Source organism: Phoenix dactylifera, unplaced genomic scaffold, assembly GCF_009389715.1.
Source record: "Phoenix dactylifera cultivar Barhee BC4 unplaced genomic scaffold, palm_55x_up_171113_PBpolish2nd_filt_p 001548F, whole genome shotgun sequence".
NCBI classification, from domain to species: domain Eukaryota; kingdom Viridiplantae; phylum Streptophyta; class Magnoliopsida; order Arecales; family Arecaceae; genus Phoenix; species Phoenix dactylifera.
This window is the reverse complement of record NW_024068856.1, coordinates 51291-69842: the sequence shown is the minus strand read 5'-3', so window position 1 is coordinate 69842 and position 18552 is coordinate 51291. Positions and strand designations below refer to the sequence as shown.

Genomic DNA, 18552 nt, shown 5'->3' with positions numbered 1-18552 from the left:
AACTTGGGTACCTAAAATTGTATGATTTCCTTGTGTAGGAGTGTCTTGCAGCCAAGGTCGACAAAAACTGTTGGTACTTGGATAGTGGCTGCTCAAGACACATGACGGGTGACAAAGAGAAATTCTTCACCCTTGAGCCTAAAAGGGGAGGTGCAGTGACATTTGGAGACAATAACCAAGGTCACATCGTTGGTATAGGTAAAGTACAAATCACCTCCTCAACCTTTATTGATAATGTACGATTTGTAGATGGTCTTAAGCATAACTTACTTAGCATAAGTCAATTATGTGATAGGAATTTTGATGTTCTGTTTAAGCCAACCTTATGCATCATAACCAACTCAATTAACAATAGCTTAGTATTCAAAGGAATAAGACGTGGAAATGTGTACGTAGTAGATCTTGAAGATCTTGCCAAAAATAACCCTTGCTTAGTAGCTAGTGATACTAAGGCTAATGATATAAGTTGGCTATGGCACCGTAAGTTAGGTTATGCAAGTATGGATACAATATCAAAACTAGTTAAAAGAGATTCTGTAATAGGTTTGCCAAAACTAAAATTTGAGAAAAATAAAATTTGTGAAGCGTGTCAATATAGCAAACAATCTAGGAGCTCTTTTAAATCCATAAATTGTGTCACTACTACTAGACCCCTTGAACTACTACACATGGATCTATTTGGACCAACTAGAACTACAAGTCTTGGTGGAAACAAGTATGGCCTTGTCATTGTAGATGATTTTTCTAGATATACATGGGTCATGTTCTTAGCTTATAAAGATGAAGCATTTTCTGTGTTTAAGAAATTTCATAAGGAAGTTACTAATTCAAGAAATGCTTCAGTTATAGCTATTAGAAGTGATCATGGAACGGAATTTGAAAATCATCTATTTGACGAATTTTGTAGTAAAAAGGGGATAACTCATAATTTCTCTGCACCTAGGACACCACAACAAAATGGAGTTGTAGAAAGAAAGAATAGAACTCTAGAGGAAATGGCTAGAACCATGCTGTGTGAAAGTAACCTCCCTAAGTACTTTTGGGGAGAAGCCATTAATACATCATGTCATGTAATAAATAGAGTTTTATTGAGCCCATTATAAAGAAAACACCTTATAAACTTTGGAGAAATAGAAAGCCTAAAGTAAACTATTTTCATGTTTTTGGATGTAGGTGTTTCATTCATAATAACGGCAAAGATAACTTAGGTAAATTTGATTCTAAATATGATGAAGGTATCTTTTTGGGATATTCTACATCAAGTAAAGCTTATAGAGTCTTTAACAAAAGAATCCTTGTTATTGAAGAGTCTATACATGTTGTTTTTGATGATACTAATGATATCTCTTCTAGCAAGAAAGTAGCTCTTGATGATGATGTAGAAATTCTTGAAGAAAAAATTGATGAAATGACATTACAAGAAGATGAACCAAAGCAAATTGGAGAAGCATCAACAAGCCAAGAGGTAATTGTTGATCATGGGCTGACTAAGGCTTGGAGGTATGCTCATAGTCATCCTAAGAAATTAATTTTAGATGATCCCTCTCAACCTGTTAGAACCAGAGCATCACTTAGGAACTTAAATAATCATCTAGCATTTGTCTCACACTTTGAACCTAAAAACATAGAAGAAGCTGAAAATGATGTTAATTAGATAAATGCAATGCAAGAAGAGCTAAACCAATTCACTAGAAACAGGGTATGAAACCTAGTTGAACGACCCACTGAACACTCAATAATAGGAACTAAATGAATATATAAAAATAAACTTGATGAAAATGGAATCGTGATTAGAAACAACGCTAGACTAGTAGCAAAGGGTTATAATCAAGAAGAAGGTATAGACTTTGATGAAACTTTTGCTCCTGTAGCTAGACTTGAAGCAATTAGATTGTTACTAGCATTTGCATGCTCTAAAGACTTCAAATTATTTCAAATGGATGTAAAGAGTGCCTTTTTAAATGGGTATATTAATGAGGAGGTGTATGTAGAACAACCTCCTGGTTTTGAAAATCATCAATACCCTAATCATGTGTATAAACTAAACAAAGCACTTTATGGTTTGAAACAAGCTCCTAGAGCATGGTATGAAAGACTTAGCAAATTTCTATTAGACCATGAATTCTCTAGAGAAAATGTTGATACAACGCTGTTTTTAAAAAAGAAAAACAAAGAAATGTTAGTAGTGCAGATTTGTGTATATGATATTATTTTCGGTGCTACTAACAATCACCTCTGCGAAGAGTTTGCTGACTTAATGCAGAGTGAATTTGAAATGAGCATGATGGAAGAGCTGAACTATTTCCTCGGGCTCCAAATCAAACAATCTGAAGAGGGGATCTTCATCAATCAAGCTAAATACATCAAGGAGATGCTTAAGAAGTTTGATATGGAAGGAAACAAGTCAATCAGCACACCCATGAGTTCATCATGCAAACTGGACAAAGATGAATCAGGTAAATCAGTAGATCAAAAAATGTATAGAGGTATTGATATGATCCTTATTATATCTTACTGTAAGTAGACCTGATATCATGTTCAGTGTATGCATGTGTGCTAGATATCAATCAAATCCTAAGGAATCACACTTAATTGCGGTTAAGAGAATCTTTAAATACCTAATAGGAACAAAAACCATAGGCTTATGGTACTCTAAAGATTCGAGCATAAACCTAATAGGGTACACTGATTCAGACTTCGCTGGTTGCAAACTTGATAGAAAAAGCACCAGCGGGTCATGTCAATTCTTAGGAGAAAACTTAATCTCTTGGTTTAGCAAAAAATAAAACTCAGTTGCACTATCTACGGCTGAAGCCGAATATGTTGCTGCAGGGAGTTGTTGTGCTCAAATTTTGTGGATTAAACCACAACTTGAAGATTATGGCATTAAATAAGATAAAATTCCCATTAACTGTGATAATACAAGTGCCATTAATTTAACTAAAAATCCAATTCAGCACTCAAGAACTAAACACATTGAGATAAGACATCACTTCATAAGAGATCATGTACTGAATGGTGATGTGACACTTCAATTTGTTTGTACTGATGATCAACTTGCTGATATCTTCACAAAACCTTTGAGTGAAGATCGATTTTACATACTTAGAAGAAGGTTAGGAGTGATTGATCCATTCTAGTGATACTCTCCTCTAATTCATAGATTTTGAGGATTAGTTTATGTTGGACATAGGATTTCTTATCTATGATCATCAAATCAGGTCTTAAATCCTAGATAAGCTCATAACTCTCTCTTTTGGCACGAGAATAACAATATTTTTGGTTGTGTGCCAGAGTTCGAGTCGACTCGGACATATCTTAGAGTCGGCTCATGGGGGAGTCGACTCGCGCATATTTGGGAGTCGACTCGAGGTCGAGTCGACTCGGGACTTACCGGAGTCGACTCGAGGTCAGAAATCCGATTTTTAACCCTAATCGAAACGTTTATTCCTCACTTCTATTCACAGCCGACACTGTTCCAAAACCCTAGAGCCGTCTCCGAACTCGTCTCCAACCCAGTCTAGGTCTTCTCCATCGAGGTTTCCTCCTAGTTTTCATGTCCTTCCCCGTCCTTAGGTCAAAATGCCTAGGAAGGTCATTGTACCGAGTCGAAAGAGACCCGTCTCCGCAAGCGGGGCCAATCGACGGTCCAAGGCTCGGAACGAACCGGCGAGGCCACCACCTCCGGTTCCTTCCCCGCCTAGGCCGGTTCCCTCGCGCTCATGCGCCGGGAAGGTTGTCTCTACCGGGAGGCAAGTCAACTTTGACTTCCTCTCCCGGGAAGGGTTCAACCTAGGGCATCACCTTAGAGCCCAGGGTTTAGAGTTTTTCTGCACTCTTGACCTCCCTACCTATCCAGGGCTAGTGAGGGAGTTCAATGGTACAGTCGCACGGGTTAGCGGGGGTATCCAGGGAACTATTATGGGTGTCCCTGTTTTCATCTCGGAGGACTTCATTGCTCGAGTCCTCCATCTCTCGAGTGAGGGGATTGTTCCCACATACCCCTCTGATAGGACAGAGGCCCTTACGGCCATCCTAGGGAGTCCACCCCTGTCCCCCATAGAGGAGGTGTTCGCAATTCAGCTTTCGGCTGAAATGTGGCTTCTCCTTAGTATCATCTCTAGGACTCTCTTCCCAAAGACTGGTAGGTTTGACTTCATTTCCGAGAGAGACCTGGCCTTGATGTTCTATCTCCTCCAAGACACTCCCATCAACTTTTCAAAACTCATCTACAAGTACCTTTGTGAATCCTTAGATAAACCTAGGCTCAGCCTCCCTTATGGCATGTTATTCACCCTTATATTTAGGGAGTTAGAGGTCCCCATTCCTGAGGGGGAACCCTCTCGCTCACTGCGGTTTACAGATCGCATGGGTGAGGGAACCTTTCATAGGATGGGATTCCACAAGGTAGGGGGAGTCTGGGTTAGAAAATCATCCACATCTTCTGACCCTACCACTCATCACTCACCCAGTCCTGACCATGACCAGGACCACTCTATAGATCCTCCCACCTATCCTTCCACCTCTGGTCCTACACATACAGAGCCCTCCACCTCCACTACCCCATCTTCTCAGCAGCAGCCACTGGAGGTCTGGATATCTTCTGAGCGGCTCCGAGAGTTGCGGCAGGAGATAGTGAGGGATCTGAGAGATGATCTGCTGAGGGAGCTCCGAGGTCCTCAGAGTGCTCCCTCCACCGAGCTAGTTCCCTCCTTAGCAGCCGTGACAGAGATGGTTGCAAATCTGAAGGAGGAGATATTAAACATTCGAAGCCTAGTTCAAGGTCAATACTGGAACATAAGTGACGTCAAGGACGACACAAAGGAGATGCGAGATAGCATCAGACATGAGCTAGGCAACCAGAGTCAGGGTGCAGAGAGACTAGCCAATGTACTGATCTTCAAACTTGACACCCTCCAGGAAAGTGTGAACAACATTTCTTCGACTCAGTCTAGAACCACCTCGGAGATTCTCGAACAACTGGGGAACATCAATGAGGGGTTAAGCATGGTCATCAAACACACTAGACTGAGCAAGGGAGCCACATCCTCCACCACAAAGAAACCCTAGTATTTTTGTTTTTTTTACTTTATGATGTACAGTCCCTTGAGGACTTCTTTTGATATGTAATCACACTTGTACTCAAATTTGAATTTAATACAATGAGTAGAAATTTCCTTTCAAAATTGTGCATTCTTGAGTTCTTGTACTTTTCTGTGCTTTCTGCCTTTTTGCTATGATGACAAAAAGGGGGAGAAAATATACTGAATTGAAATGTAAAGGGAATCAATAAAAAGAAAATTCTTAAAGCACAAAGTAATTTGTTCTAAGTGGATTCGATACCTCGAGGCTCATTATCTCTCTGTTGGGGCTCCTAAAGGAGTAATCTCCAGAATCCATTCAAGGGATATTCGGAGATTAGTTGAATCATACTCAAGAACAAATTGGCAGATTTTTTCTCTAAAACCAAAAATTTAAGCTCAAAAGCTTCAAGACATTAAAAGAAAATTCAGAGAATCTAAACAAAATTGAATGCATATGTTGAGGGAGAGAATCTGAAATCTTAAGAAAGCAAATTCATTAAACACATATAAGCCAAACAATTGATTGCATGACATGAAGGCTTATATAATTCCAAATGAAAGGGGGAGCTTTAACTTCAGGATTTACTGTTTCACACCTTTCAATTTTGGATAAATTAAATGACTAGACACGTGAATTCATTTCAAAACTTTATTATAAATCTTCTTTTTGTTTGAGCAATTCACTTTACAAATACTCAATGTTTTGTCATTATCAAAAAGGGGGAGATTGTGGAGTGATTGATTATAACCCTATTTGATTTTGATGAGCTCAAAACATTTGAGTATATCTTATGTTATACTAATGAATTCAATCTAGTGTTTCAGCCAAATGTTTGTGAATTTATGTTTAATTATCTCTAGCCTTGGTTCAATATATTTTGGCTAAGTATGGAACTCAGTTTGAACCAAAGTCTGGAACGCGAGTCGACTCTGGAAGATTTCGAGTCGACTCCAAGTGTTTCAGACGTTCTAGTACAGACTCGAGTCGACTCCGGCACATTACGAGTCAACTCCGACTGAGAACAAACAGCAGTACAGAAAGATGAATCTCAGACCCTATCACCGAGTCGACTCCTGAAGAATTCGAGTCGACTCCGATGCTTGCCGAGTCGACCTCCGATAGTTCCGAGTCGACTCCAAGGAGTAACAGACAGTAAGTTAGAGAAGTTGTTTTGGACTCTGAGAACCGAGTCGACTCCAGAAGAACTCGAGTCGACTCCAACAGTTGGCGAGTCGACTCCAACAGTTGGCGAGTCGACTCCAAAGAAAGCAAGAGTCGACTCTCAGAGGAATGCAAGACTAAAAGTCAGAGAGCCAACTTCGGTCTCTGGGAGCCGAGTCGACTCCCGCAAAGTCCGAGTCGACTCCGAGGCAGTTCAACTTCAACGACAGAAGAGCAGTTTTTCAGTCTCTGAGAGCCGAGTCGACTTCCGCAAAGTCTGAGTCGACTCCGAGGCAGTTCAACTCAAAACACAGAGAAACAGTTTTCGGATTCTGAGAGCCGAGCCAACTCCAAGTACTCCCGAGTCGACTCCCAAGTCAGGCGAGTCGATCCCAATAAAATCCGAGTCGACTCAGAGACAGTTCAACTCCAAACACAGAGGATTAGTTTTCGGGCTCTGAGAGCCGAGTCGACTCCAAGATGATCCGAGTCGACTCGAGAAAGAAATACAGAAAAACAGATCTCTGGAACCCTGAGAACGAGTCATCTCCGGAGGGCCGAGTCATCTCCAGTCATTGGCGAGTCGACTCCAAGGTTGGCCGAGTCGACTCCAGAACGGGACAGCACTTTAATTCAAATCCTGAACAGTGGGCGAGTCGTCTCCAGTAAAGCATGAGTCGACTCCAGCAATAGCCGAGTCGACTCCAGATCGAGCGAGTCGACTCCGATCCCAACGGACACTGTGTCAGAAGTTGCAGATTGTGCAGAACGGTCCTAAAAGTGAGTCTAACAGCTAGTTTTCTATGGGGATTGCTTAAATAGCCAGATTGAACAGTAATAGACACGAAGTAAGAGACTTGTTGCCCAGAGATGGTCACCCAAGAGGGGGCTGAATTGGGTGTTTTAAAACTTTTTGTCCAATTAAAAATAAAACACACAAATATATGAGCTAAAGTAAAAATAGAGGTATGAAAATAGACAATCGCGAACACAAGGTTTTATAGTGGTTCGGAGCTTCCACTGCTCCTACATCCACTCCCCAAAGCACCTTTGGAAATTTCCACTATAATCCAAGATTACAGTCCGGTAGTTTTGCGAGTGCACTACCCAACTCGTTGTTTTACACCGGGCTAACAACGAACCCTATGATGAGAGCACAAAAAGTACAATTTTCATACCATTTTAATTAGCATTATAGCTAATCATTATTGATAAAATTGATTAATTAATATTTTTTTTTTTATGTTTGAATGCAAGTAATCCAAGAAACCCAATAACATTGGGTTTGAGCCCAATGGCCAGCAGCCATCGGAGGAGAAGAGTCCCAAGCCGAGTCTTCTTAATTTCCCAACGTCAACATCTGGAGCTTCCCAAACGTCTACAACGTCCCAGCATTCATCTTCCAAACGGATCATTCCACCCCGTGGCTCATCAATTCTCAAATTTCTGCAACGTTCCCAGCTGAAGAGTCTCAAGCGATTCAACTTCATCCCGCATCTCAAGAACATGCTATAAGAGGAGCAGCAGCCGACGGAAAGAAGAGGAGGAGGGGGGGGGATTCATTCCTACACGGGAGAAGAAGAGGAGGAGGATCTATCGGCATTATTCCCAGCCGGACGGAACAAACCAGCTAGCCGGACGGATCCATCCAAGTTCGAGCGAGAGAGGAAGGAGGAAGAGGCCACGGGAGGATCTACCAGCAAAGCTCCCTCTTCCGATCTTTCCTCTTAGCCGTGCGACGAAGGAGGAGAGGCCACGGGAGAAGATTCAAGAAAAACAGAGTGCTCTGTTTCCTTGATAGAAGAAAGATAAAAAAAGGGGTTTATGTTTATTTTATTTATTCTATGCTAATCCCTTTTATAAAATATTCCCATTTCATATGAGTAGCTAAATCTCCTCTAGCTAAGGCTAGGGAAAAGCCTAGTATTTTCTTCATGTATTTCATTTAATCATCAATGGGATTTTAATGTTTTTGATTTAATTTATGGTGCAGGAAATTTATAGAAATTATTTCAAACTTATATATTTTCTTTGATTTGTTATTTCCCCCAGGTATAACAGATGCTTAGAAATTTCTGTAGTTTAAAATAGAATTACTGTAATGCTGCCCATAAAACTAAATCTATTTAACTGAGATAATAGATGATTTTAGGAAAAACATGATGAAGTGCTAGGCTGAATCCTGATGCCTTAGTTATATTTTGTCAATCCGAATATTATTTAGCCTTTAGTTTTTTGTTCACTGTCAAATCCCTGTGGATTCGATCTCGGACTCACCGAGAATATTACTTTGCTACACCCTATACTTGGGGTATCCTACGTTTAATTTCCCTTTTTAAAAGAGCAAGATTAAAATCGTAGCAAGTTTTTGGCGCCGTTGCCGGAGATTTGCAACGTGCGAACGAGAACAAGGCTGCAAATTTCAATTTTTACTTTCTAGTTCTTCAATTTTTCTTTATTTTTAACACAGCTGAAATTTCAAATCTTTACAGATTCAAGGACGACAAAAAAAGCGGGACCAGTAACGAGGAAGATCAAGATCAAATTTTTGGATTCTCGGAGTGAACGAACTCCGGCCGTGAGTATTTAAATTAATTTTTCTGTTTTGCTCATACTAGTCCTATTTTTCCTAGATTAGAATTTTACTCTTGTTTAAAAAAATTAAAATTTTTTTAATTAAAATAATAAAAAAATAAATAAATAAATAAAAATTTAGCTAGTTTGCTTGATCAACTATTCAAATGCAATTTAATGTCATGACATAAAATGTTAAAAATTTTCTTGATTGTTGCATATAGTATAAAGCATTTGCATAAAATAATCTAAGGGCTGAATCCATTAAAAAGATAAGGTCGGGATTTCATTACTCGTCCTTAGCCCAAAAATCATCCCAGTGCATAAATATCCTAAGCCTTATTAAAATCAACTAGACGTTGGCCCCTAAGGATATTCGAGCTCAATAGGATGAAGACCACTGAAAGTTGCACCAATTTCGCTCTATGACCCCGGTAGATGTCTAGGCAAGCTTTGTCCCTCTAAGTGATTGAAGGGAGACAGTTTCTGTTCGAGGAAAGTGGTTTTTAAGTGGGACCTTTGCTACATGCATCGTGACCCCTCCACTTACCTGGGAGCTTACCTGGTCGACTAGGTTATTAGACCGGATTGGAGGCTTAAGTGTACTCTTCAAACCAATTAGGAGCTGTCTAGAAATTTTTAGAAAAATATTAGAAATAAGGGTGCTATGCTTTGATACTGTTTGATTGTGAATAATTTTAGTAGCAGGGTGTCAATATTCATAGCTTTAGGTAATATTCATACTCATCCAAAACTCTAAAAATATATATATATATATACAAAATAAATAATTAATTAATAATAATAATAATTAAAAAAAAAGAGTTGGCTGGTTAATTGGTCAGTATATGCGGTTGTGGCAAAGGGATAAAACGAAAAGATTAGTCCGAGTTGAATCTAGGGATAAAAGTTCAAATAATCAAATGGAAGATAATGGTAGTAATCAGGGAGACAATGAATTTCAAGAAGACTTACCTATTAGAACGCTTCGTGATTATCTACAACCCACTAGGATCAGTACCCCATCCTGTATGGTCATTCCTACTGCTGTGGGAGCTTTTGACATGAAACCAGGAATAATCCAATTACTCCCAAAGTTTCATGGACTTGACTCCGAAAGTCCCTACTTGCACCTAAAAGAATTTGATGAAGTGTGTTCAACACTTCAATTTAATAATATCAATGAAGAGGTAGTGAAGCTTAAGTTATTTCCTTTTTCTTTAAAGGAAAAAGCTAAGTCATGGTTACATTCTTTAAGACCTAGGACCATAGCCACCTGGCAAGAAATGACAAGAGAATTTTTAAAGAAATTCTTTCCAACACATAAAACAAACACACTTAGAAGAAATATCATGAACTTCGCACAAAAAGATGGAGAAACATTTTTTCAGTGTTGGGAAAGATTTAAGGACCTTCTGCTTGCTTGCCCACATCATGGATATGAAATTTGGAGGGTCATTAGTTTCTTTTATGATGGTTTGTCCTCAAATATGAGACAATTTGTAGAAATGATGTGTAATGGTGAATTCATGAGTAAGGAACCAAATGAAGCCTGGGATTATTTTGATCTTTTAGCAGAAAATGCACAAGCTTGGGATACAACAGATAAAAATGAAAAATCTAAAATGGCACCTAATGCAAAAGGAGGAATATATCTTATTAAAGATGATAATGATGTCAATGTAAAAATTGCTAATCTGACTAGGAAGGTTGAAGCCATGGAATTAAGCAAAGCCAATATAGGAAAAGCACAAACTATTGTTGAAAGTATATGTGGAATTTGCGAGAGTAATGCACATGTGACCAAGGATTGTCCTACAATCCCTGCTTTTCAAGAAGTGTTGCATGATCAAGCAAATTTCACCAATACTTATAAAAGACCATTTCCAGAAACATATAATCCTAATTGGCGAAACCATCCTAACTTTAGCTGGAGACATGGACCCACTACCAATGAATCTCATGGAAATTCTGTTCCTACTCCTTATGTGCCACCACATAGGAAATCCCTTGAAGATACTTTGCAAACCTTCATGCAAGGGCAGACCCAGATAAATCAGAATACCATGCAGTCACTTCAAGAACTTAAAAATTCTGTAGGTAGAATTGAGGCTCAACTCAATGTTAGGGAAAAAGGGACATTTCCAGCCCAATCTCAATCTAACCCAAAGGGTCAACATGAGGTCCATGAAGCAAGTTCATCCCAACCTAAATTTGAGCAAGTTAAGTCTGTCACAACCCTTCGTAGTGGAAAAATAATTAACAAAGAAATTCCGACAAAAGATGGCAAACCTGAAAAATCTATTGAAAAGAAGGATGAAGATGATAATGAACAAAATGATTCAATACCCCATCACAAAATAGTTGCTCCATTTCCTCAGCGCTTGCTTGCAGCTAAAAAGGGAATACCTGACCAAGAAATTTTGGATATCTTTAAACAAGTAAAGATTAATATTCCTTTATTAGATGCCATTAAGCAGATCCCATCTTATGCCAAATTTTTAAAAGATATTTGTACCATAAAGCGAAAGCTTTATGTACAAAAGAAAGCTTTTCTAACTGAACAGGTGAGTGCTATTCTCAAACACAACACCCTACCTAAGTATAAAGATCCTGGTTGTCCTACCATATCTTGCATCATAGGAAACTTCAGGATACAACGAGCCCTTCTTGATTTAGGTGCAAGTGTTAACTTACTGCCCTATTCAGTTTATGAACAGTTAGGACTTGGTGAATTAAAACCCACCAAGGTTACTCTCCAACTTGCCGATCGATCTATAAAGATACCAAGAGGAGTAGTCGAGGATGTACTTGTCCAAATTGATAAATTCTATTTTCCAGTCGACTTCATAGTATTAGATACCCAGCCTGTCATGAATTGTACCACTCCAATACCTGTCATTCTAGGCCGCCCATTTCTAGCTACTTCCAATGCTTTAATTAACTGTCGAAATGGAATAATGAAAATGTCATTCGGGAATATGACTATAGATTTTAATATATTTAACATTTGTAAACAACCCGATAATGATAACGAAAATGATGAAATTCATGGAGTTAATCTGATCGACTCCGTTGTAGAAGATGCTCTTGTCCCATCTCTTTCTTCTGATCCTTTAGAAACATGCCTAACTCATTTCGGAAATACAGATATCAATCAAAACTTTAGAGAAATCAGTGCTATATTAGATTCAGCTCCTTTGTTGGATACAGATAGGTGGAAATCTCGTTTTGAAGAATTGCCCACACGCAACAATAGTCCTCTACCATCTAGTGTTCAAGCACCTAAACTTGAGCTAAAGCCTTTGCCATCTGAGCTCAAGTACGCATACCTTGGTCAAGAAGAGACTTTTCCTGTGATCATATCATCCCAACTCGAACAAAATCAGGAATTAAAATTGTTAGAAATTCTCAAGGAACATAAGGGAGCAATAGGGTGGACAATTGCTGATATCAAGGGAATTAGTCCCTCAATTTGCACTCATAGAATCCACTTAGAAGCTGATGCCAAACCTTCTCGTCAACCTCAATGTCGATTAAACCCAAACATGAAGGATGTGGTTAGAGCAGAAGTTCTGAAACTTCTGGATGCGGGTATGATCTACCCAATTTCAGATAGTAAATGGGTAAGTCCAACCCAAGTGGTCCCGAAAAAATCTGGTGTTACTGTAGTCAAAAATGCCAACAATGAATTACTTCCAACTAGGGTCCCCACTAGTTGGCGTGTATGCATTGACTATAGGAAACTTAATTCTGTTACTAGGAAGGATCATTTTTCTCTACCTTTTATTGATCAAATTTTAGAAAGGTTAGCAGGTCATAAATATTATTGCTTTCTAGATGGCTATTCAGGTTACAACCAAATTGCAATTGATCCTGAAGATCAGGAAAAGACCACTTTTACATGTCCTTTTGGCACATTTGCTTACAAGAGAATGCCTTTTGGATTATGTAATGCTCCTGCAACCTTCCAAAGATGCATGCTCGGTATTTTCTCTGACATGGTTGAGCGTTTTTTGGAAGTCTTCATGGATGATTTCTCTGTTTTCGGCTCCTCTTTTGAAAACTGTATAGACCATTTAAAGCTAGTCTTAATTCGGTGTGAGGAGAAGAATCTAATCTTAAACTGGGAAAAGTGCCATTTCATGGTAACTAGGGGAATTGTTCTCGGGCATGTCATTTCATCTGAAGAAATTGAAGTAGACAAGGCTAAAATTGACTTAATTGCTAACTTACCCAACCCAAAAACTATCAAAGATATACGCTCATTTTTGGGTCATGCAGGATTTTATAGGAGATTCATTAAAGATTTTAGCTCAATATCTAAACCCTTATGTAATCTCCTTCAAAAGGAAACCCAATTTGTGTGGTCTGAAGAATGTCAAAAAGCTTTGGATAAACTTAAAAGCTTGCTCTGCTCCCATCATGCAACCACCTGACTGGTCGCTTCCTTTTGAAATTATGTGTGATGCTAGTGAATATGCAGTTGGGGTAGTTCTAGGGCAAAGAAAAGAAAGAAAGCCTTATGTTATTTACTATGCAAGTAAGACTTTAAATAGTGCACAAAAGAATTACACCACTACAGAAAAGGAACTACTTGCCGTAGTATTTGCACTAGACAAATTTAGGTCTTACTTGATTGGATCCAAAATCATTATCTACACTGACCACGCTGCCCTTAAGTACCTTCTTTCAAAAAAGGATGCTAAGGCGCGTTTGCTTAGGTGGATCCTTCTGCTCCAAGAATTTTTTCTAGAAATAAGAGATAAAAAGGGGGTAGAGAATGTAGTAGCTGATCACTTGTCCCGTCTGACTCTTTCAGATTCCTTAGACAATTCACCCATAAAAGACACTTTCCCTGATGAGCAACTGTTTGAGATCACATCTTCACCCTGGTTTGCAGACATTGCAAATTTTTTAGTCACAGGTGAACTACCAAGTCATTGGAATAAACAAGACAAAAGAAAATTTTTGACTGAAATAAAAATTTTTTTTTGGGATGATCCTTATCTTTTCAAATACTGCCCAGATCAAATTATTAGGAGATGTGTACCTAATGACGAATTTATTAGTGTCATTTCCTTTTGTCATTCTGAAGCTTGCGGTGGTCATTTCTCTGCTAAGAAAACGGCTGCAAAAATTTTACAGTGCGGTTTCTATTGGCCCACCTTGTTTAAAGATTCCCATAACTTTTGCAAAGCTTGCGAGCGTTGTCAAAAGTTAGGTGGGATAACTCGTAGGAATATGATGCCTCTTAACCCAATTTTAATTATCGAAATATTTGATTGTTGGGGAATAGATTTTATGGGTCCATTTCCTCCTTCATTCGGAAATTTGTACATCTTAGTAGCTGTAGATTATGTCTCCAAATGGATTGAGGCAATTCCTTGCAAACATAATGACCACAAAACTGTTTTAAAATTTTTAAAAGAAAATATTCTTTCCAGATTTGGAACGCCTCGAGCCATCATCAGTGATGGGGGTTCACACTTCTGTAATAAGCCTTTTGAGGCTTTAATGCGAAAATATGGGATCACCCATAAAGTCGCCACCCCTTATCATCCACAAACAAGTGGACAAGTTGAAGTCTCCAATCGATCAATTAAGAATATTTTGGAAAAAATGGTTAACCCAAATCGCAAAGACTGCTCTTTGCGTCTAACTGATGCACTTTGGGCTTATCGTACTGCTTTTAAAAGTCCAATTGATATGTCTCCGTACCGTCTTATTTTTGGTAAACCGTGTCACTTGCCTGTGGAATTGGAGCATAGAGCCTACTGGGCTATTAAGAGATTTAATTTTGATATAGATAAGGCTAGTTCACTACGCAAACTTCAACTTAATGAACTAGAGGAAATCAGGAATGAAGCATATGAGAATGCTCGAATTTATAAGAATAAAATGAAAGTCTTTCATGATAGAAATATTATGAGAAAAACATTTGAGCCTTCCCAGAAAGTTCTATTGTATAATTCAAGACTTCATTTATTTCCAGAAAAATTGAGATCTAGGTGGACTGGTCCATTTATAGTTAAAACTGTTTATCCGTATGGAACCGATGAGATAGAGAATCCAAAGAGCATATTTTTAAAGTAAATGGCCAACGTTTGAAGTTATTTTTGGACAACTTTACCCCAGAAGTTGAATCGACCAATCTGGGAGATCCTGTTTATCAGGATTGATCTCTATATCTGCTAGAGATCCTTTGTTTGTATATAATTTTTCTTTCTTTCATATGACAATTGGTGAGCAACAACAGTGTGCAGTCATTTTATCAGGTAAATTCTAACCTTCAGCCTTATTATCCTTCATACTATCATATTTAATGCATTCATGTTGAAACATTGGGGACAATGTTGAATTTAAGTTGGGGGAGAGATTACTATATTTTTCTATATATCACACCAATTGTCATATATTTCAAAAAAAAAAACTCTCTATTTAAATATATATATATATATATATAAATAAAAAATAATACAAAAATATAATAATAGTAATAATAATAACAAACATATATTTTGTTGCATTTAATTACCACTATATTTTTCAAAGAAATAAACATGTGTAGCTATTAAGGCAAGGAGCATATTATGACTTATTAGAGACCTATTACTAGATCCCCACATAAGTATTCAATGACAATAGGAAGGCCTCAGGAGTTCACTTGTGTTACCTATTTGTTTGTTGACCTTATTCGCAAAAGAAGTACGAGTGTCCTTGTCTTAAAGTCCATGATTTGGTTTTCACATAAAGATAGAGTTTGAAATTTCCGGCTAGATCACCTGGGTGCCTTATGTTCTGACCTTGGTTGACCTATAGTCACAATACAGTCACGTTACATAAAAAAAAAAGAAAAAAAAAAGAGAGAAATAATACAGTTTGTCTTCACTGAGTAACCGGCCTCTTGCCTACAAAGCAGCGAGTGTTCGCGTAAAAAGGTGAAAATGACTGAAATAAGTGACTAGTCTGGCCTCGTGGCGTAGTCTGGTTTGAGTAATTAAGTCCGAGGGGTGTTTCACCTAATGCCTTGAGCTAACTGGATCAAGAGTCATTGACCCAAAGCTCGTTACATGGACCTTACTAGAGCCTAATGGAGTTGGACTGTTGTAGTCACTGTGCGAAAAAAAAAAAAATATTTTAAACATGAGTGGGTTAGTTAAATTAAAACCAAGTGACTTGTGGATGACTGGTTTGACTCTATTGTTTTAGAACTCTGTGTACCTGGGATGTCTAGTTGGGATTGATAGCTTCATTTTTTATATGCGAACCATTCTGGATAAATAACATGTGATATTCGGAAAATTTAGTAGGTCGGGAGCTAACAAATGGTAGTTAACACTTGTGAATTTGAGTAGTGCACCTAGAACTCAAGGGGTACCCAATTGTGGTGGAGGTATAGGTATTCTGAAACGTGACATTTACATTTGCCTTAAGGGTTGCTATGTCTTAGAGTATCTTTTAAAATGATGTTTGTGGGTATCATCACTGCAAACCCTCACAACAACACTCGTCCACTAGGGTAACCTAGGGGTTTAACGGCTTGTTGCACGTGCTAAGTGCAATCGTAATGCTCTACGAAAGTGAGTATTTATTTTAATTCATGCATATTGATATATAAAAATGAACAATACTTTTGCACTCTCATTTTATCATTTTCACACTAAATTGCTAGAGACTAGCAATAAGCTAGTTGGGGGGTGTGATGAGAGCACAAAAAGTACAATTTTCATACCATTTTAATTAGCATTATAGCTAATCATTATTGATAAAATTGATTAATTAATATTTTTTTTTTATGTTTGAATGCAAGTAATCCAAGAAACCCAATAACATTGGGTTTGAGCCCAATGGCCAGCAGCCATCGGAGGAGAAGAGTCCCAAGCCGAGTCTTTTTAATTTCCCAACGTCAACATCTGGAGCTTCCCAAACGTCTGCAACGTCCCAGCATTCATCTTCCAAACGGATCATTCCACCCCGTGGCTCATCAATTCTCAAATTTCTGCAACGTTCCCAGCTGAAGAGTCTCAAGCGATTCAACTTCATCCCGCATCTCAAGAACATGCTATAAGAGGAGCAGCAGCCGACGGAAAGAAGAGGAGGAGGGGGGGGGATTCATTCCTACACGGGAGAAGAAGAGGAGGAGGATCTATCGGCATTATTCCCAGCCGGACGAAACAAACCAGCTAGCCGGACGGATCCATCCAAGTTCGAGCGAGAGAGGGAGGAAGGAGGAAGAGGCCACGGGAGGATCTACCAGCAAAGCTCCCTCTTCCGATCTTTCCTCTTAGCCGTGCGACGAAGGAGGAGAGGCCACGGGAGAAGATTCAAGGAAAACAGAGTGCTCTGTTTCCTTGATAGAAGAAAGATAAAAAAAGGGGTTTATGTTTATTTTATTTATTCTATGCTAACCCCTTTTATAAAATGTTCCCATTTCATATGAGTAGCTAAATCTCCTCTAGCTAAGGCTAGGGAAAAGCCTAGTATTTTCTTCATGTATTTCATTTAATCATCAATGGGATTTTAATGTTTTTGATTTAATTTATGGTGCAGGAAATTTATAGAAATTATTTCAAACTTATATATTTTCTTTGATTTGTTATTTTTCCCGGGTATAACAGATGCTTAGAAATCCCTGTAGTTTAAAATAGAATTACTGTAATGCTGCCCATAAAACTAAATCTATTTAACTGAGATAATAGATGATTTTAGGAAAAACATGATGAAGTGCTAGGCTGAATCCTGATGCCTTAGTTATATTTTGTCAATCCGAATATTATTTAGCCTTTAGTTTTTTGTTCACTATCAAATCCCTGTGGATTCGATCTCGGACTCACCGAGAATATTACTTTGCTACACCCTATACTTGGGGTATCCTACGTTTAATTTTCCTTTTTAAAAGAGCAAGATTAAAATCGTAGCACCCTACAACCTCCAATTTCACCTAGGCTTGGGACGCCTTTCCCTTGTTCCAAGTCCCTTGACTGGAACAAGCACAATAATGAAAAGTTTTACAAGGATTCAAAAGCTCTTAAGAAGCAAATAAAACAGTGAGAAATAATAAAACCCAGAAGAACCCTTTTAGCCGTTGGAAGCATGGGAAGTGGTGGTTCTTCCGATGTGGATTGCGTTGGCTTGAATGTGAGCTTTGAATGCCGAGCGGGAGAGAGTAGTTGAGCACGAAATCAGCTGGACAGCTTGAAGGCACTTGATTTCTTCACTTGAATGCACTAACTCCCTTGAACCTCTTTTTCTTTCTTCTCTCTTGAATGATCTTATGTTAGGTTGGTGAGAAGTTGTTGGAAGGCACTTAAGAGCTCCCTTTTATAGCCCAAAAAGCAAATATAGCCGTTAGACACAAAGAAAGAAATATTTGAAATTCAAACAAACCTGCAAAAAGGTGTCAGTCGCGTCCCAGGCGCTCCGGAGACGTCTCCGCTTCAACGCGAGACGTCTCGGCTGTAAGATTTTTCTTTTGACGTTGTTTGGGGTCGACTCGGCGCTTTACGGGGATGACTCTGATGATGAACCGTTTGAATGCTTGTTTTTCTGTTTTTCTGAGAGGGTCGCCTCGGCACTTTACGGGGACGTCTCGGGATGTTTGCACTTTTTGCATGGGGACGACTCCGCTGCCTCAGGGACGACTCCGCTGTTTTATCTTCGAAAAACAAGTCCTCTGGAATTCTCTGAGAGAGTCGACTCCGCTTTTTCAGGGGACGTCTCCACTGCCTT

General features: G+C 38.8%; 1 non-coding gene across 1 annotated transcript; it reads right to left on the bottom strand.

Moving 5' to 3' along the window:
* Positions 1-10154: 10154 nt before the first annotated feature.
* LOC120108778 lies at positions 10155-10261 on the bottom strand. The gene has a single exon (XR_005509991.1). It is a non-coding gene; the product is annotated as a small nucleolar RNA R71 (small nucleolar RNA).
* Positions 10262-18552: the final 8291 nt, after the last annotated feature.